This window comes from Monodelphis domestica, chromosome 8 (genome assembly GCF_027887165.1).
Source record: "Monodelphis domestica isolate mMonDom1 chromosome 8, mMonDom1.pri, whole genome shotgun sequence".
NCBI lineage: Eukaryota > Metazoa > Chordata > Mammalia > Didelphimorphia > Didelphidae > Monodelphis > Monodelphis domestica.
Window position 1 is genome coordinate 8494569 of NC_077234.1, and position 21109 is coordinate 8515677.

The 21109-nt window shown below is 39.9% G+C and overlaps 1 long non-coding RNA gene across 1 annotated transcript in view; it reads right to left on the reverse strand.

Moving 5' to 3' along the window:
- The window catches only part of LOC103103388 (uncharacterized), a 58208-nt gene that overhangs the window by 10530 nt on the left and 26569 nt on the right, over positions 1-21109 (reverse strand). The window contains exon 3 of the long non-coding RNA XR_472170.2: positions 11792-11882. This is a non-coding gene — a long non-coding RNA (uncharacterized LOC103103388). The remainder of the gene's footprint in view (positions 1-11791; positions 11883-21109) is intronic.

Below are 21109 nucleotides of genomic sequence, written 5' to 3' on the forward strand. Positions count from 1 at the left end.
AAATAATCTGGAGAATGAAATGGCAAACCTCTCCAGAATCTTTGTAAAGGCAACCTCAAATGGGCTCATAAAGAGTCAGATCTGACTATGAAATGACTGAACAAAGTTCAGTCATTTTTCAGTTCTTCTAACTGAAAAATATGAGATTCTGGTTCCATAAGAAGTTTTTTGTCTTAGATCAGAGGATCATGGTTCTGATGCTAGAAGGGATTTAAAAGGTCATCTAGAATGAAGAATATAGGATCTTACCTCTAGGTCTAGAAGGGTCTTGAATAACCATCTAGACCTCATTTTCCAGATTTAAAAAAAGCTGAGATCCAACTAAATAAAGTGATTTTGTCAGGGTCACACAGCTACTTAGGGACAAAGCTTGCTTTATTCCCATTTCTCTGACTCCTACTCTAGGCTTCTTCATATGATGACACATCATACTATTTCTAATATAATCCATAAAAGGAATCAGGGGAATAGTTACTCCAATGAATGGTGTATTGTCTGAGACGTGTTTGTGTATCAAGTGTTAGTATATCAAGGCACAATGACATCAGAGAGAAGAATGGGGGCTACAAGTCTTCCTCAGATTTAAGATCCATTCCATTCTCAACCCAATGATCCCATTTTCACTGAAGGGTATATTCATGGCTATGGGGACCCTGAAACACTCACAGAGATCAAGAGCCCAAAGAACATCACTCTGTCAGAGTCTTCCTTGAGATCCTATCAACTCTTCTTTTCCCAAAAGGAAACCCAAAGCCCAGATCAATCAATCAATCTTTATTAAATACCTAATAAATGCCAACCACTGTGTGGATACAGAAAGTCAGTCCTCACCTTCAGGGATGAGGAAGACAGCATACAAATACATACATGCAAATATGCACAAAGCAAACTATATACAGGAGAAATGGGAAAAGATTATTTGAAGGAAGGCACTGGAATCAAGAGGGATTAGGGAAGGCTTTCTGTTTATGGTGAGATTTTGGTTGAGATATAAAGGAAACCAGGGGAGTCAGTACTAGGAAGAGAGCAATCATGTTTGGGGAACATCTAGAGTTACCAGTGTCACTGAATAATAGTATGTGTTGAGAAGTGAGGTGTAAGCAGATTGGATAGGTAGGAAGGATCTACTTATGAAGGACTTTAAATGCCAACTGCAAAATTTTGGATTTGATTTCTTTAAAAACCCCCACCTTCCTTCTTAGAATCAATACTGTGTATTGGCTCCAAGGCAGAAGAGTGGTCAGGGCTAGGCAATGGGGGTCAAGTGACTTGCCCAGGCTCACACAGCTGGGAAGTGTCTGAGGCTAAATTTGAACCCAGGACCTCGGGTCTCTGGTTCTGTCTCTCCATCCACTGAGCCACCCAGCTACCCCCTTTGGATTTGATGTTGATACACTAGGGAGTCAATGGAGTTTACTAAATAGGAAAGTGTCAGGATTGCTCCTGTTCCTTAGGAAAATCACTTTTATGGCTGAATAGAGGATATAATGGGGAGAGACTTAAGGTAAATACTATAGCAATAGTCCAGGTATGAACTGATAAGGGCCTTCACTAGGATGGGGGAACTGTAAGAGGAGATAAGAGGGATTATTTGGGAGAAGCAAAAGTGAAATCGACAGATGTGGACAATATCTTGGCTATCAATGGTGAGGGATAGTCAGGAGACCAGGATAATATTTAGGTTGCAGGTAGGAAGTCCTGGGAATATGGTGAGACAATAATTGAGGATGACCTAGGAAGAAGATAATAAGTTCAATGTGGTGTGTGTTAAATTTAAGATAGCTACTGGCATAAAAAGAGAGAATGATTTTGTATAAGGTCAAAGAATTACAGAATGGAAAAATGTTAGCCTGGAAGGAATCTTAGAGACAATCTACCCCAAGCTAGGAGGCTTTTCTCTTACATCTTCAAATTATATCCATAAACAGGGGTTCTGATTCATTTCCGATGCCTTGTCATGAAGTTCAAAAGGACTATCTTACCCCATCCCACTCCCAACACACTTACCCTACCACCATTTTGGACCTGGAAGGAACAGTTTATAAACAGATGCCTGAATCCATAAACATTAAGAAGAGACAACTCTTTCTAGTTTTATTAATGGAAGAGATGTCTAAAGAGGAATGCTGTTGAGTGATCAAAGTAAGGAAAGGCACTAATGACCAACTGGCTCCACAGGCAGAATGAGGAGGTCAAAAGTCATGACGTGTGGGATGGGTAAAAGAAGCAAATTTAGTCATGAAGTCTCATAAAACAAAAACAGCAACAGCAACAAGGAGAGCAACCTTGTGTACAATTACAGTTCTCCCCAAGTAGAATGATTCTCTGGAAAGGAAGTGGGTTCTTGGGGGGGGGGGGAGTAAGGGGGGCAGCAAGTGATGGTTTGCTAATCTCTTAATGGGTAGCTTTTTATTCAGGTATAGATTGGTCTACACAAATTCTAAAATCAATTCTCTGGAGATGATGTTGTGATTCTCCTTTGAGTTCTTGGTACCCTGATGGATTCAATTGAAAGAGTCTTAGTTTCTTTAAGATAACTCCAAAAGATGAGCAGGAAGAAGCTACTTGTTCTGGGCAGTCGATGCCTAGGCTGTTAGGAATCTATGTGGTCTCACTTGTGACGGCCATTTAACACTGACTGACATGACTATTCCAGATATTGAACTCTACTTCCGTTATTTTTAAACCAACAAAACCTGCTGACTCATCAAGGACATTAAAATATCCAGACTTTCCTGAAGTAGGAAAACATTGGAGTAATAGACTAGTTGATTTGTCCTCATCCATTCTACAAAGCTATCCATGAGAGTGGGGAAGGGGGTGGTCTCAATTCATGTCAGGGCCTCCCATGTGACCATTCCTCAGTTAGAGACTGACACCAGCTCTGTAAGATTCATGGCAGAGATCATCAGAGCACAGAAACCCAAATATTCTGGATGAATATCATTCCTCTGAGCAGCTTGGTAGCATGGTGGAAAGAGTTTTGAGGCTGGAATCAGGAAGTCCAAATTTAGCTTAGACATTTACTAGCTATATGACTGGTCAAATCACTTCTTATTACTTTAGTTTTCTCAACTCTAAAATGGGTATAATAATAGCAGCTACCTCTCAAAGTTCTTGTGAGGATCAAATGAGATGCTAACTGTGAAGTGCTTAGCACACAGTAGAAACAACAGAAGCTTCCCCTCCCCCTGACCTTAAACCATTCATATGCCTTCTGAATTTCTCTTCTCTTTCATCCTTCTATCCTGTTTCCTCCAATAAATTTGCAGTTTGTTTCCTTAACTCAATATTATCATCTGTTTCCTTAACTCTCTTATCATCAGTCTCCCCCATCTATCTTCTCATTTTGTACTACCTTCAAACCTGCCCATGTCCAGCTCCACATTTCCCAAATCCCTCACTTGATCCTTCCATCCTTGTAATTGTCATCCAATATCTCTTCTGTCTTTTGGGACAAAACTCCTCAAAAAGGCCCTCTACAATGCATGCCTTTCCCGTTCTCTTTCTCTCCTCTTATTCTCTTCTTAGTTTCTTAAAATCTGGTTTCTAATCTCATTATTCCACTCAAACTACTCTTTTCAGAGTTACTAGTAATCTCTTACTTGCCAAACCCAGTGAGTGACCTTTCCCCAGTCCTCATTCTCCTTGACCTCTCTGCAGTCTTTTAATGCTCCTGACCACACCCTCCTCCTCAATATTCTCTTCTTTCTAGGTTTTGGGGACATAGATTTTTCTCCTGGTTCTCTTCTTAATTATCAAGCCCTTCTCTTTCTCCTTTGCTGGATCTCCATCCATAAGATACTCTCTATCTGTAGGTGTCCCTAGGGATAAGTCCTAGCCTTTTTTTTTCAGTTTCTGCTATCCTATTTCTTTTGGTGATCTTGTCAACTCATGGATTTAACTGGTATCTAATATTTCTTCAATGAGGGATCCTGACCCAAACTCTCTGCTCAACTCTAATCTCATATCTTCAATTGCCTTTCAAGCATCTCAAACGTTGTTCAGTTGACATCGGCATCACATGTCCAAAACCCAGCTCATTACCATTCCCCCAGACCCTCCTCATTTGTACATTTCCACTTACTGTCAAGGGCAACACCATCCTCCCAGTCCCTTGGGCTTGAGTCACCAGTGTCTCCTCCAGCGCCTTACACTATCTCACCCCATTTATCCCATCCAATCTGTTGTCAAGGTCTGTTGATTTCACCTTTGCAACATGACTCTAATTCACCCCCTTCTCTCCTCCAATACTGCCCCTATTATATTGAAGGCTCTTTTCATCCAATACTGGGCTATTGAAATATCCTGCTGGACAGTCTGCCTATCCCAAGCCTCTGTCCATTCCATCTAACCTTTTGTTAACCACTAACGCAATTTTCCTAAAATGAAGATCCAGTCTGTCACCTCCTACTCCATAAACCCTAAGTGACTCCCTATGGCCTCCAGGATGAAATACAAAATAGACTTTTTGGCTTTCCAAACCTCCAAAGAATTTAATTCACTATGCCTCTATGGCTTCCTTTTCTGTCTATTCTTTTCTCATCAGAATGTAAGTAAGCTCTTTGAGGACAGGTACTATCCTTTGGTTTGTTTGTTCTTGTATGCACCAGTGCTTAGCATAGTATCTGGTCCATATTAAATTCTTTATAAACAATCGTTGGCTAACTTTCTGACAACTAGGAACAAGAAAGGCCTCTTGATGAGAGTTAAGACTGACAGAAACCAGGATGGAATCCAGATGTGTTACAAAGGGAAAGAGTGTGGGGCTTAGGACAAGAAAAAGTCATTTCCTCCAATAGGATTGAATTTCAGACAGGTAAGGTAGATGAAATCTAGAATCTATCTGAAATTCAAGGCTGGAGTAAGATTGCAGGGGGATCTGTATCTTTATCCATGGAGTCACAGGAAGCCCCTGTTGCTTTGAAGAAGGGGAAGGTCACAATCAGAGCCGGACTTACAGAAATCAATTAGGCACATTTGGGAAAGATGGATTGGAGAGTGGCAAGGTGGGACAGGAAGACATCTCTTTTCTCTAGTTGAGTTTAACTAATATGGGAACTCCTGTCTACACCCTAGTTTTATTCATATGTTTTAGGGAAAGTTAACGGGGAATTGAATATTCCACCAACCTATGCATGTGGCCAGGTCCAAATGTACCCTAGTCTACCTAGCTCCTGGTCTGAGTGAAATGGCTCAGATCCTTTGGTCATCTGGCCAGCTTTTTGGAAAGGCCCTTGGTCTTTCTCCATGGTCAACCCTACTGGGTGCTCAGTTCCTTTGGGTCCCTTTTCCATACCAAGAAGCTTTCCCAGCCAAAGAGAAGGACTGTTGCTAACTAGCGAAGCCATGCTTACTTCTGCTGTCCTTGACTGGAATGCTGACTCATTCAGTGAAGTCAGAAGCTGGCTATTTTGATCTTTGCTATTCAGAACTTATTTACAGCTTGAATTTTCTCCCTTTTTCACTCTCTCTTCCTCCCCTTTCCCCTCTCCCTCCCCAGAACTCATCAGAACAGTCAAATGGAAGTAGGGTAAGAAAAGAGAGAACAAGAAAGAGCATCTGCCTTTCAGTTCCTGCTGCTGGGTCCCCCACGGGATGTCCTCGCCACCCTGGGGATGGGGCAGCTGGATGACTCAGCTTATTTTTGTCTCTCTGATTCAGTGTTCCTCTCTGCCTGCCAGTCTTAGCTCCTGTCAATAAATGAGGACATTAGACTAGTAAAGCCTCCAAATGTCTGCAAAAATGACCTTTCCACTGGGCTCTTTCGATCAGCAGACGAAGCACGGGATGACGCCTGATTGTCGGCTGGCATTTGTTCATCCTTTCTCTGTGCTGACTAGAATAATAGAACCAGGAAATAAGAAGGGGGGACAGATATCATCACATTCAACCTTGCCCGTGCCCATTTTACAGATGAGGTGTAAGTGAAGCTTAGAGAGGCAAAAGGATTGCTCAAGATCATATAATTTGTTGGTAATCTACAACTCAGGATTGTTTCTCTGATCACAACTTTACCCCAGTTTACTCTTTTTGATCTCACATAATTGATAGAGGGGGCAGCTAGATGGCACAGTGGTTAGATCACTGGACCTAGCATCAAAAAAGCTGATTTCTGATACTAAGTAGCTATGTGACTCTAGGCAAGTCACTCAATCCTATTGGCCTCAGTTTCCTCACCCACATAATGAATTGGAGAAAGAAATGGCAAACCATTCCAGTATCATTGACAAGAAAATTCCAAATGGGATCCCAGAATCAGACAGGCCTGAAATAAATGGGCAACAACAACAAAAATAATTGATATAGGATGTATAGAATGTCTGGATCTTTTTGAATATAACAGAATTCTATTTCATTTCCCTTAAGACCCACCATGGACCTGCCAGAAGATACGAGGCAATTCACTAGAAATAAATGGCTGTCTAATTCAGAGGTCATATATTTTTCAGAGATTATGACAAACTAATAACATTGGTTAACTTTTTATACAGTAATATTAAATAGTGCTACATTATACATTCACCCACATATTTCTTTTAAGGCATCAAGGTGGTATGATGAATAGAATGTTTTATCTGAAGTCAGGTTCAAATATAGTCTTAGACATATACAGTGTGCCTTGGAAATTCATTTAACTTCTGATGACCTCAGTCTCCTCGTCTGTAAAAGGGGAATAATAATATCATCAACTTCACAAGACCATTTTGAGGACAAAATGAGATAATTATAAAATGCTTTTCAAACTTTAATGTAATATGTAAATGCTAGTTATCACAATAATGTCAATATCATTAGAATTATTATTTGCCAAGAGTTCTATAAATTATATCAACTGAGTCTCACAAAAACCATATGAAAGAGAAATTATTATCACTATTTTATGGTGGTTAAAAATGGGGCTAACTCCACTCCCAAAGAAATAAAAGAAAGAGGAAAGAGATCTAAAGATACAAAAATATTTATAGCAGCTTTTTTGGTAGATGCTAAAAATTGGAAATTAAGAAAGTGTCTTCTTATTAAGGAGTAGCTAAATTACGTGCCACATTGTGGCACATAAACATAATGGAATATTATTGTGGCATTAAGATATGGTGAAATGGAAAATTTCAGTGGAAACTGGAATAACCTTTATGAAGAGATACAAAGAAAACTGGGCAGAAGTAGGAGAAAAAAATATAGAATGAAAATAACATTTGAGAGAAAAAATACTTTGAAAGACTCTAGAAGTTGAGTCAATGCAATGATAAATGGGGAGTTCATATAAAAGCTAGCATTTACATAATATTGACTATGTGCCAGGCACTGTGTTAAGTGCTTAGAATGATCTCATTAGATCCTCAGAACAAACTTGGGAGATAGGTGCTATTATTATCCTCATTTTATAGATGAGGAAACAATTCCAACAAGATGTTAAGTGACTTACTTAGGGTCACACAACGCATGAGTGTCAAAGGCTAGATATGCAATCTGGTCTTCCTGAATTCAGGCCCAATACCTTATTGCCTGTCCCTATAAAATAAAGCATATCATTTATATTCTGAAGAGTAATCAACTTAAAATACAGAATGAGACATTCTAATATGTAGATAATGTAGGAATTTATTTTTCCAAGCTATTAAATATATAGATGAATTTCTTTTTGTTTTAAATTTGATCAGTGTGGGAGTAGGTAGTAGGAGTTTAATGTTTTAAAAAATTGTCACTCGGATAATGTTTTAAAAATAAGAAAGAGAAAGGATATAAGGAGGAAAGAAAGGATATAGGAAAGAAAGAGAAAGAAAGAAAGAAAGAAAGAAAGAAAGAAAGAAAGAAAGAAAGAAAGAAAGAAAGAAAGAAAGAAAGAAAGAAAGAAAGAAAGAAAGAAAGAAAGAAAGAAAGGAAGAGAAGGAAGGAAGGAAGGAAGGAAGGAAGGAAGGAAGGAAGGAAGGAAGGAAGGAAGAAGGAAGGAAGGAAGGAAGGAAGGAAGGAAGGAAGAAGGAAGGAAGGAAGGAAGGAAGGAAGGAAGGAAGGAAGGAAGGAAGGAAGGAAGGAAGGAAGGAAGGAAGGAAGGAAGGAAGGAAGGAAGGAAGGAAGGAAGGAAGGAAGGAAGGAAGGAAGAAAGAAAGGAAGGAAGAAAGAAAGAAAGAAAGAAAGAAAGAAAGAAAGAAAGAAAGAAAGAAAGAAAGAAAGAAAGAAAGAAAGAAAGAAAGAAAGAAAGAAAGAAAGAAAGAAAGAAAGAAAGAAAGAAAGAAAGAAAGAAAGAAAGAAAGAAAGAAAGAAAGAAAGAAAGAAAGAAAGAAAGAAAGAAAGAAAGAAAGAAAGAAAGAAAGAAAGAAAGAAAGAAAGAAAGAAAGGAAGGAAGGAAGGAAGGAAGGAAGGAAGGAAGGAATGAAGGAAGGAAGGAAGGAAGGAAGGAAGGAAGGAAGGAAGGAAGGAAGGAAGGAAGGAAGTGTGGAAGAGGCATGAATGAAGAGAGAATTTCATAAATTGTATTAGAAAAGATAATTGTGGTTACAATAACTGGGATACTCTGGCTTGTAACTAGAGAGATACTAGGGGTACCCTGAGGGTGCCTAGTTATAATGAAGATAGAAATACTTCTGAGAGATAGAGAGATGCTACTAGAAGGGATACTATTGATCACTACTGATGGCTAATTGATTAATATTTTTCCTAACCTCCTCCTCCCTCAATCCCTTCACCACCCTCTTCTGAAGCCTTTGGCTTCACCCCTCCCCACCTGAGTAGACTCTGAAGTTTATGAGGAAACACTCTTTTCTCTTCCTTTGTCAAGTAAGGGGATTTATTGGGAACAACAAGATGGAGGACTGAGGTAAGATGAGGTGAGAGGGATAGGATTGTCCCTAGTCTATAAGGAGGGTTAGAAGGATTTTTGGAAATGTCAGTCCTGTCACAACTGTGACACGAGTCTGTCAAGGAGATAGGAAACTTAATCTTCTTTCTTCTTCCAATTACACAAATCTAAAAAATACAATCAATTCTTCAGGTTCAACTACTACCATCAGCCACACAAAACTTTCTTTTTGCCTCCCCTCTCCAAAACCAAGAGCCTTCAGTCTAGGACAGAAGCTAACAGGGGACCTGTTCCCAGCTTCTTCCCTCTTCAGCCTGGCTTGACTCTCCAACTGACTTTTATTTGGAAAGTTCTTTCTTAATTGACATCTGAGGTCCTTTACTCTCTGTCTTTGTGCATAAAATTCTCTTTTCCTGCCTTTTCCATAGAAGGGAGGAAAGAAAGAAGGAAGGAGGGGAGAGAGGAAGGAAGGAAGGAAGGAAGGAAGGAAGGAAGGAAGGAAGGAAGGAAGGAAGGAAGGAAGGAAGGAAGGAAGGAAGGAAGGAAGGAAGGAAGGAAGGAAGGAAGGAAGGAAGGAAGGAAGGCAGGCTAGAGCTTTGATAAACTAGATGAATTTCATTGTATCACACAGCTCATAAATGTATGAGAAAAGACTTGAAGCTACTTCTTCCTGGCCCTAAGCCAAGCTTCCCATCCATGGCACTAAGCTATCTTTACAACCCACACATGAACAAAAAATTCTTCGTACAATAATATGCCAAATAAATCATCATCTAAATTTACTTGAATTCCTCCAATGAGAGGGAGCCCACTGCTTCCCCAGAAGTTCACTGCACTTTTGTAACATAAATTTTTTGTTCAAATCAAAGACATCTACACTGAGTCTAGATAGCTTCCAATAACTGATATTTTGTAATATAGTATTTTTTTTTTTGGTGTAGGCCATTCATTCCAAGAAAGTAGCCTCTCAGGGCACGGTGTTTTTTTTAGTAAATGTTTTTGCCACATTAGAATGTCCTCTGTACCCTCAGCCAAGTCACTGCATTATAATGGAAACCCCACAAAAATAAGAGCCTGTGTTTCTCATGTACTTTGCCATGGGGGCTTTGAAGGCTGTGTCTGGTTCTCTTTGAAGTTAATTGATGAAGAGCCTTCAGAAGTGAACAGCGTTGAGTGTTGCAAGACGCTGAGGGGAATGAGGAAGGATACATGCTGCCTTAGAGTACCCATGAGTGAGCTTGGAGAGGAAATGGCATTGGGTCGATAAACCACATGAGCCTTTGAGCCTGACCATTCAATCCCTCTCATATGGTTAGAGACTCTTGTACTGTAGAATCGTGCGTATCCTTGGAGTGCTGATGAATACATTTTAAGTCATTGCTCTACTAAGAAGCTCCCTAATCCTTTCTCCAGAGGAACTCTATATGAATCTGGCCATGATTTATTTTTCCAGGTGATTGGGGGGCTGTTTGGGGGTCTTTGCAGGCCAGACAGCATGGAGCCCTGTGTCTTCCATGTAAGAGACGCTCAGTGGATTTGGTGAATGAAAGCCAAAAATGGCTTATCCATCACCAGTCCATTCAGAAAAGGAACGTAATGAGTCAGCACCACCCACGGCAAAGACTCATTTAGTGGATTGGGTAGGCGGCTCCAGTGCCACTCATCTCAGCGTAAAAGCCAGCAAATGCACTCATTTAAGACAAACAAATGCCCCCTGTCTTGCCCGGGATGCTCCACACAGAGTCTTTTGGTTTGAATGCTTCTCATTCCTTCATTTGTTGGCATGACTTTTGGCTCAAAGCTTCAGTTCTTACCCTGCCCCTTGGGACCAGTGGCTGTGCTGCCATTGAGGTCAGGTTGACATGGACTTTGAGGCCAAACTGCTTTTTCAGATCAGAGAACCAAAGTCAAGGTGGCATACAAGCATGCCCTTTTGGACTCTGCCTAAATAAATCACCGAGTCACAGAATTTCAGAGTAAGTAGTCTTCTAATAGAAACCACACTGGGAAAAAATACTTTTTACCCCATCTTTTTTCCATCTATGCCTGAAGAGAATGAAAAAGAACCCAATAGTCCTCAGAGAAGCTCATTCCACTTTGGAATAGCTGCCATTGTTAGTTATTTTACTCCCCATACAAGAAGACTGATTTTGGGGGGGCATTGCAACTTTTGCCTATTGTTTCTAATTGTGTGCTTTGGTTCCAAGCATGAGAAACTAAAGCCTACTTTCACATAATGGTGCTTAAAGCAGGATAAGGAGTTAGAGATTTTAAGCGCCTTTCAAGGTCACCTAGTCCACCAGTTTCATTTTACGAATGAGCATATGAATGAATCCTGGGAAACTTGAGTGTTTTCTTCCCTAGGTTAAAACTCTTCAGTTTGACCAACCCTCCCAAGGGAGGGAGTTGAGACTCTTTCCCTGCCTTGTTCTTTCTTCCAAATCCCCATACTATGCTTCAAAACACACTCACTCCAAGCCCTCAGCAACAATCAGTTGTCAGATATATATGGATGCCCAATCAATCTGAAATGGTTAGAATGCTCTCTCCTATTTAGCACAAAGCTCCCAATCACTGGGTTATTTGCCTGAAAGCTAAGTGGTGCACGCACACACACACACACACACACACACAAAGAGCATCTTCCTCAACACAGCATAATTGGCATCCCATTGTTCTCATATGAGCCATGTTTTCTTCTTTCTCTTTTACTCATCCTTCTCTCCTTTTGTTCAGAATATGGCTTCCCAATCACATTCTCTCATTGTTTGACAAAAATCCTGGAGTTTCTGACTTTTCCTGTAGCCTCAACTGATCTAGATTCTCACCCATGAACCATGGCAAGTAGGCCACTCCTAGGAAGTAGACACACTGCCTCAGCCCATCAGGCCATTCCTAAGAAATGGTAGATTGCCCCAGTTCAGCCAATGAAGTAGTGATTTGACCAAAATTGAATGGCAAAGGATACTTCAGAGTTTGCCGTTTGTTATTTACCTCTCAAGTCATTATGAGTCCCCCATATGCCGTGCTGACTCTCCGAGAGGAATGGCCGTAACCACGCAACCACACATATGGATGACACCTCCTGGAACCAGAGAAAAATGTCATTTGCCCTGTGAGATGGAAGCCAATTTGATTCTTTCGATTGAACAATCATAATCAATAATGGAACCTACCGTTTTCCAGGTACCGTAGTAGACACTGGTGCGTATATGTTTGTATGTTGGACCATATTTGTAAGATGACTATAAGGGCATGTTACTGTGATGAACTAGCATTCACCAGTATAGATGGGAACCTCTTCTATAACTCCACACCTTGGAGAATTGCTGGGAGCACTAAGAGACAAATGACTCAGCCAGAGTCACATAATCAGAATATGTCTGAAGTGAACCTTGAACCCAGAAACTTCTAACTTCAAGACCAAGTCCCAAGAAGCTCAAATTGTCTCACAGAGCCAGTGTTTTGTGAACATGGAAGGCACAAATTGCCTTTGTCCTCAGAGATCATATATTATAGCAGGCAGTAACAACACATACAGAGATACGAAAAAACGCAAAAATATTTGTCCATTAATAGTCAATTTAAAAGGGAGAGTGAATTAACAATTGGAGAAGGATAGATCTCAAGCAAAATCTTATCTTCATAGTAACCCCTGATAGTTGCTTTGAATTAAGCTAAGTAAAAACAAAAGGTGTCTGGGAATAACAGGAAGTACTATCCGAACAAGGGAGAGAGCCAAAGCAAAGGTATGGAAGTGGGAAGTGGAAGAAAACATGTTGTAGTATTAATGCTCTCAATTATACACACATATGTATATATGTTTGCATGTATGTACATATATATATGTTCATACGTATATATGGATTTTTCTCGCTAAAGAGATTATAAGCTCCAGAAGAAGTGTTAACCATGCCCAATAGTTCTTTTTTAATCGATCTGAGACGACGTGAAACCCTGGTAACATTGGTAGTAGTCAAAACATGAAAAGGCTTCATCCACCACCATGGAAAGAAGAAACAGAGTCTGAATGCAGGCCCAAACATACCATTCTTCACTTGATTTGCTTCATGAATTCTGCTCTAAGCAATTTGTTGTTTTAAAGCAAGATGAACAAGGAAATATGTATTATCTGATAATTATGTACGACTTATATGTTCTCTGCCTTCTTGGGGAGGAGGGATGGAGAAAAAGGAATGAGACAGATTTTTGAACCCAGCTAATATGAAAACCAGTTTCCCTTGGATGTGCATATGTATCATGATTTATTACATATTTGTAACAAATCACATCTATTGTATTAATGCGATTTTATACACTGTTATATATTTTAAAAATCTAAGCTAATAAAAAGTTGAATCCATTATTAAGACTGACCTAATTGAGTGTTTAACCTTTGCTGATTTGGGGATTCGTTTTTTTTTATGTCTTTAAATTATAAATTATTCTAAGGTGTAGTGAAACTTAATTTTTAAGAAAGCAATTAAAATAAATCAAAATAACAAAGAAATGTATATCTTGGGGTGAAGCCAATACGGGGAAGGACAAGTAGCAACTTTCCCATCATTTGCCTCCAAATAAATGGAAAATAATTCATCAAAGTGTATCCTGGAGCAGAGTAGCCAACACAAGGTCTGAGTGGAACAACTTAGGAGGTCAGTGAGAGGTCTGTGACACCACAGTGGGATCCTAAGTGGAGTGTGCATGGGGACACCACCAGTGGTGGGCCTTGGAGGTGGCTGTGAGTGAGAACAGCCTTAGGAGCTCTTCTTCACAGATGTACCATTCAAAATATTAAAGAGTTACTTTCTTGAGTTATCAACAAATGATAATAACAAAATCTGCAAGAACAAAATATCATGAATGATAACAGATTCAGTGATAAAAATGTAAAAGCCTAACAATTGCTGCTGTCATTGCTGTTGTTGAGTTATTTCTGTTGCATCCTACTCTTTGTGACCCCATTTGGTGTTTTCTTGGGAAAGATATTAGAGTGGTTTGCCCTTTCCTTCCCAGATCATTTTACTGATGAGGAAACGAAGGCAAATAGGGTTAAGTAACTTGTCCAGGGTGACACAACTAGTAAATGCCTGAGAATAGATTTGGATTTGAACTCCATTATTACTGACTCCAGGCCTGGTGGCTTTATCCACTGTGCCACCTAGCTGCTCGACATTAGAAGATTTTAAACTATATCTCAAGGCAATAGTCATCAAAATAATCTGGTTATAGCTAAGCAATAGAGTGGTAGATCAATGGAATAGATTTAATACATAATATGTAGCCGTTAATGACCATACTAATATATTCCTTGATAAATTTAAACATCTAATGGGCAGGAAGGTGATCCAGTGGATGGAGTATCAGGGCTGGCATCAGGAAGACTTTTCTAGAGTTCAAATCTGGCCTCAGACACTGACTCTGGGCAATCACTTAACCCCGTGTGTTTCAAGTTACAGCTTCTATAAAATAAGCTGAAGGAAATAGCAAACCACTTTAATATCTTTGCCAAGAAAACCCCAAATCAAGTGATGAAGAGTTAGAGGTAACTGTAAAGGTTAAATTTAGGGTTAAGACTGAATATAATAATTATTGGTCACCAAAGATTTTATCTATAAAATCCTAAATGAAACACTCAAGTCAGAATGGAGTTTTGTGGTCATTTAATTACAGCAGGAGGAAGAAATTAAGAGAGAGAGGGAGAGAGGGAAAGGAGCTAACTCAAAACCGCTTTGGCTCAGGCTGAGCCAAGGTGGGAGTTTAAGGCCTTGGAGAGCCAAGGGAAAGAAGGGAGTCAGTCCTTATCACTCACATGACCAATCTGAAGAAAAGCTGTCTGCGGGGCTCCTCCAAGCTCGAGATCCAGGATCAAACTTGTGTCTTGCCCTCTCCACAGGAAGTGATGGGAACTACAGAGGCAGTTCTCTACATCACTTCCTGCATCTCACATGTCTCAATGGTGGCTCAAGCTTGGCTTAGGACAGCCCAGAGGACAGTCAGTTGTTTCTGATTTGTCAATTGCTAGCACATGCCCATGTAATGTGGGTGTGCATGTTCCTGGGTGCTAGACCAAGCAAGATGGAGAGAATTTAAAAATCATAATCCCCCCTGATGATGATTGGGGAACTGGCTCTCTGCCTCTCTTCCAGTTCACCACCATGGCGCAAGATCAAAGATACAAAATAATAAACCACGTGCCTAGGGCTGATTAGCCCATTCAGAGTGCCCGCACTTAGTTTACTTACTACATCATTGCAATGGCTGAGAGATCGTGTGTGAGGCAGAGAGCCAGTTAAATACTCCTTGTGATCTCGTCCAGGTAGGGACTCAGGTGAGATTAAAAGGAATTCTGGGAAGAGCCAAGGACTTCTGGGGATTGAAGTCTAGGGTTCAAATCTCCATTTTACATAACTGAAAACACTACTGAACAACTGCAACAAAAAGATCCAAGTTTGGAGGGTGAAAACTCATTGTTTGACGAAATTGCAGAAAAAACTGTGACAGAGTTTGGCAAAAATCAGGCAGAGACCAACATTTCACAGCATCTACCAAGATAATATCAAAATAGATAGATGATTTAAATATAAAGGGAAATACCAGAAGTAAATTAGGGTAGCATAGAACATTTGACCAGTAAGTCTATGGATCAGGGAAGAGTTTGTGATCAATGAAAAGATAAAGAGGATTCCTGAAAATATAATTGAGAAATTTTTATTACATTAAAATTAAAAATATACAAACAAATCCAACAAGTCAAAATTAGAAAGAATCATGCAATTATAAAATAATATTTACAGCAAGTTTCTCTGACAAAGGCCTCATTTCTTAAACATATAAGGAATTAAATCAAATGTATAAAAATTAGTGCCATTCCCCAATTAATAAATGGCAAAAGTACATGAACAGATCATTTTGAGAAGAAATCCAAGCTATCAATAGTCATATAAAAAGGCTCAAATCACTATTGATTAGAAAAATGCAAATAAAACTGCTCTGATATATCATCTCATACTATTAAGTTGGTAACACATATATATGTGTTATATAGAAAATATAGAAAAAATAGAAATGGTAGAAACATAGAAAAAGAAAACTAGATGATGTAGGGAATATAGACAAAATAGGATCACTAGTGCTTATTGGTAGAGTTGTGAACTGGTCCAACCATTCTGGAGAAGTCAGAACTATGCCCAAGGGCTATAAAATCGTGTATACCCTGCAACCCCCCTATAAATGTTACTAGGTATATGATCCAAAGAGATAAAGTGAAAAGGATCTAGAGTATATACTAGCTATATTTTGGTGGAAAAAAGAAAACTAAGGGGATGCCCATGGATGACTGAATGATAGCATGTTTATACTTGGAGTATTTGGAATATTGTTATGTAATAAGAAATGATGAAAGGATGATTTTACAAACAAACAAGCAAACAAATCTGGGAAGACCTATATGAATTGATGCAGAGGTGATCAAAATCAGGATATCATTGTACGCAATAACAGTGATATTGCCAATATAATCAGCTATGAAAGACAGCCATTCTCATCAATATAATGATCTAAATCAATACTGAAGGACTTTATATGAAAATTGTTGCCCACCTCTAGAGATGGAACTCTTGAATTCTGATGTATATATTCCTACCTTTTTGCAACATGGCCAATATGGAAATACATTTTGCATAATTTCATATGTACAATTGATATGTGGTTTGACTTTTCAGGCAGATGGATGGGTGAAAGGAGGGAGAAAATTTTGAACCTCTTTTTAAAGGAATGTTAACTACGTAATAGACTTGAAAAAAGTATAACAATGTTGGTCTTGAGATTTCAGTGTAATTTTAATAACATTAGGGCACCTCATTGTTCATCTCATAGAAGCTGTTGATGAAGAATAGAGAGGTATGTAGCTGCCTTTGAAGCCCCTTCAGGCCAGTGAACTTGTCTATGTGCAATAATCTTTAGATAATCAACCCTCTTTAGGCTACTGCTAAATCTGTAGACACAACCTTCTAAATGACCTGAATGGAAATTTCTTTGGAGTTGGCCCTCATATCCAGCAGGGCAGTCTGAGAGGGTTCTCCTATTTGCCTGCACCATCAATAAGGCTACCTCTTTTTCTTCTTTGTCTTCAGGGCGTTGTTTTGAAGAATACCAAAACCAAAGATAAGGGGAGGGCAACAGGAAAATGTGTAAGCCCTAGGGGTCTTAGCTCAGACCTCTAGCCTGGAATATGGGGGGACCCCTCCCTGGATTTCTTTTTCTTGACCTGCTTCCGACAATGTCCTTGTTTAAAAGTGGGATGAATCAAGGCGAGGTCTCTTCCAGATTCTCAAAAGGTGTTTAATGTGGTAGCATCTTAGAGTTGATAAATGGCTGGACTTCTATTTAAGGAGATATATGTTGAGATTGTGACTCATTTACTAGAGTTGTGATCCTTGGTAATTTAACCTCTATGGGATTCAGTTTCCTCTACCCAATAAGTCCCTTCTAGGATCATTCCAATGAGATGATGCATAAATATGACTACATACGTGTGAACTATTTCTAGGCAAGGTCGAGGGTTAGGTTTTCATAGCACGAGAAGGAAGGGCATGCTCACTTCCCATTTTATATCTGTCCTCTTTCTTCATCTTTGGAGGCAAGTTGGCATATTTTATCTGGAAGAAGAATCTGTCATGGGGTCAGCCCCTCAGAGCTGACAATGGACTTTTCTGTGCCCCGTGCATCTCTCTTGATCCCCAGATTGCCAGCCAAGCTCTCTTTCAGGATCTTTGATTGTCTGTAATGATGATGTGGATAGGGAGGAGACTGAGAAAAGGCTCAGGTTGAGACTTCAGCAAAGTTTGATGGGAAAGAACACGGATGGAAGTTAGCAAAGCCTTTCTCAGTCTTAGTCAGGAGATCTAATCTAATCTGGAAGTCACAAGGGGGAAGGGATACAATACTAAATGCTACCCTGGCACCATTTTAACCAATCATTTTACTGACCATTGAGGAAGTTCAAAAATCTAAATTAAAGAGTCAGAAGACATAGAATTGCAGTTATTGGACATGTAAGGAAATCTAGCAATAAAAAGCATCCCTCCCAAAGGAACCTAACAAATGCTGCAAAACCAAAACCAAGATTTCTCTCCAAAAGTGACTTATTTGATCACCAGACATCTCCTGGGATTTCTGTCCAGGACTGTGTCTCCACTGGTGTCCACAGTCTAAGGAGACACAACAGGAACTTGAGACTCCAGGTGTGACTCAAGGTAAGAGAGATTTCCCTGAACAGGGGAACTCAGAACAGGGATAAAGAGGCTGAACCTTTATAACATGTTTACACAGACACATCAGTTTTAAGTCTTCCTGCCCCATGGTGGATAAGCATGTGTAAACAAACACTTAAATGCACTCAGGGTACTGCCAACTCTAACACAAATCCTACCTGGCATTCTTTCATTCACCTACAACCTCCCGAGGCTGATTTGGGAAATCCTGGCAGTTTCCCTGAACTAATACTGTGGTTTCCCACTGTTACTCCTGCCAGCTATGGCCTGCCCTTACCAGCCCTACTTGTGTAATTGGTCCCAGGGTTTCAAGGCCCAATTCCAATGGGTCTTCCATGATGGCCTCATCAGAAAATTATTTCCCCCTTGTGTTCTTAGGATGTACTACTTCTCATCTTGTTCTTTCAAGATCTATCGTGTCCTAAAGTACTTTGTATCTATTTCCTCTCCCTTTCCAGATGCTGAGGTATCATGCACTCTCATTTTGACATACTTTCCTCTGTACTTCTCTCCAAATATGTTGCATTCCCACAGTTAAGCATAAGTCTCTTGAGGACAGGAACTGTTTCATTTTCATCCTTGTATCCCCCAGTGATTAGTATAGTGTCGAAACCTATTCGAATACTCAGATGGAACAGAGCTCTTGCTGATGCAGATGTTGCATTGAGTGGTCTAGTTCACAGACCTTCTGCACCTGCCCATTCTGTGGAAGGGAGTACCGTACAGTCAGAGGACTTGCTTTTCAATCCTGCATCTGCTTGCTTACGACGTCTATGACCCAGGGAGGTCCTCTAACATCGCTAGCCCTCAGTTTTGTTTTGTTATTTGTCAAATGAATGGGTCAACTAAATTGCTTCTGAGATCCCTTCCAGTTCTAGGTCTATGCTGAACCTCTCCAAATGAGGCCACCCCACATCCTGAGGACTTCCTTGTTTTCTCCTAACATTTTGAGGATACTTTTAGAGCACTGAAAGCATCCATCTGTTGTGCTATGATCTCACCAGGGGACTGGATGATCATCTTTGCGCCTTGGATAGTTTTCTTGTGGTCCGCATTACTTCAGCTTACATTTGTGCTCCTCTATCACTGGGGAGCTTGCCCATTGCTCTCTCTATGTGATTCTCATTTTCAGATCATCCAAGACCACCATGTCCCTCGTCTTGAAACCTTTCAACACTGGGAGAATATTGGCATGAAAAAACGAGCCTCCCCCTTCAGAGGAATGTTCGAAGTTACGAACAAACAGTTCTCAAAAGAATTGTAAAGTATTAAGAAACATTTGAAAGAATGATCTGAATCACTAGGAAGAAGAGAAATGAAAAACAAAATGACCCTGAGGTTTCGTCTCACTTCTCCCTTCCAGAAAATTAGCAAATGGAAAAGATGGGGATAGTCAGCACTGGAGGACTTGTAGAAAGCCAAGTCAAGTGATACGGCGGTGCTAGGGATGGATCCAACCAAATCAATCAGGAACTATACACACAAAGTGACTCAAATCTCCAGACATTTGGAGCTAGCTTCTATTGCTGCACTGACACACCAAAGAGGCCACTGATCAAAAGGAAGACAATATACGACAACATTTTTACATGGAAACTTTCTGTAGGAGTAAAGAAAGAGAAACCAAATGCATGCCTGACAATGGGGAAAGGACTAAAAAAATTGTGTCATGTGATTGTAATGGGATATTATTGTGCTATAAGAAATGGTGAATATGATGAAAACAGGGATGGATGAAGAGTCTTATCTGAAACAGACACAAAGCAAAGCAAGCAGAGCCAGGAAAATAGCATACACAATGACTACAACTATATCAGCAGAAAGAACAATCAATCAAAACAGAATGTTGCAAAGTCATGAAAAACAAAATGAAGAACAAACATGATGAGATAGAAAAAGATGCATCCCCCAATCTCCTCCACAAGCATAGAACATTGTATAGAAAGTTATATATTTTTCAATGAATTGTTTGATTTTCTGACTTTTTCCCTCTACTCTCATTACAAAAATATCTTGTTATAAAGAAGGGTTGTCCGAAAGTGGGAAAAGAAACCAACCAGGGAGAAGTCTAGAGGAATTCAAAACCAAAGATATCATTAAAATCCTTTTTTTCCTAAGATGGGCTTTTCACTTGGGCTCATTGAAAGCTATTTGCCCTTCCCCAACAGCACTCCTCTTCCTCCTGCATAATTTTGGGCCCAAGTCATTGTGCCCTGGTCCTGGGTTATGATAGATTAGAGATAGTAATGGGATGCTCTAAATGGTGTCCAGCAAACTCTATGCCATAACCAGGACACTAAATATTCCTCCTCTGCTTGGTTTTCCCTGTGGAGGTTGTCAGTGCAAACATTGGAGTTGTCACACATCTTTTCCAGAAGGGTCTACATGGGGCTCAAGAGAACATTTCCATCGAGAAACAGAAGCTTCTAACAAACTTTTCTCGTCTTAAATTGAATGCTAGATCTGACCCATCAAAGTATTGTGAAGTACCTTTACAAAAGTATGTATGAGTCCCATGAAGGCAGACCATCCATCATTCCTTCTGGACCCATTCCACATGCCTTGGACATGACAGGCTCTTCGTAGCTGTTCATTGGATTCCTTATTTTCCCATTCTCCATTTCCTGAAGAATGATAAGACAGCTGCCTTTAGCCAAAATGGCAGTATATTTAGGAGATGGTGAGTAATGCTATTTGGTGCTGAAAATTACTTTGGGATAGCAACGGATTTGGCCACACACACACACACACACACACACACACACACACACACACACACACACAATTTTGCTCTGATCCACATAGTAAAGCAGTCAATTGACAAGTATTTATTAAATGTTTAATATTTATTAATCACTATGCTGGGTGAGAAGGATGCAAATGAACATGCTAGTCTTCACCTGCCCTCGAGGAGTTCCTTTCCACTGTGGAACACACCACCATAAATTCCTGAGCAGAAGATTGGAGTGATAAGGACCCTTAGGAATATTCAGCAACTGAAGTCCTACATTTTGCAGGAGGGGAAATGAGCCCTGGA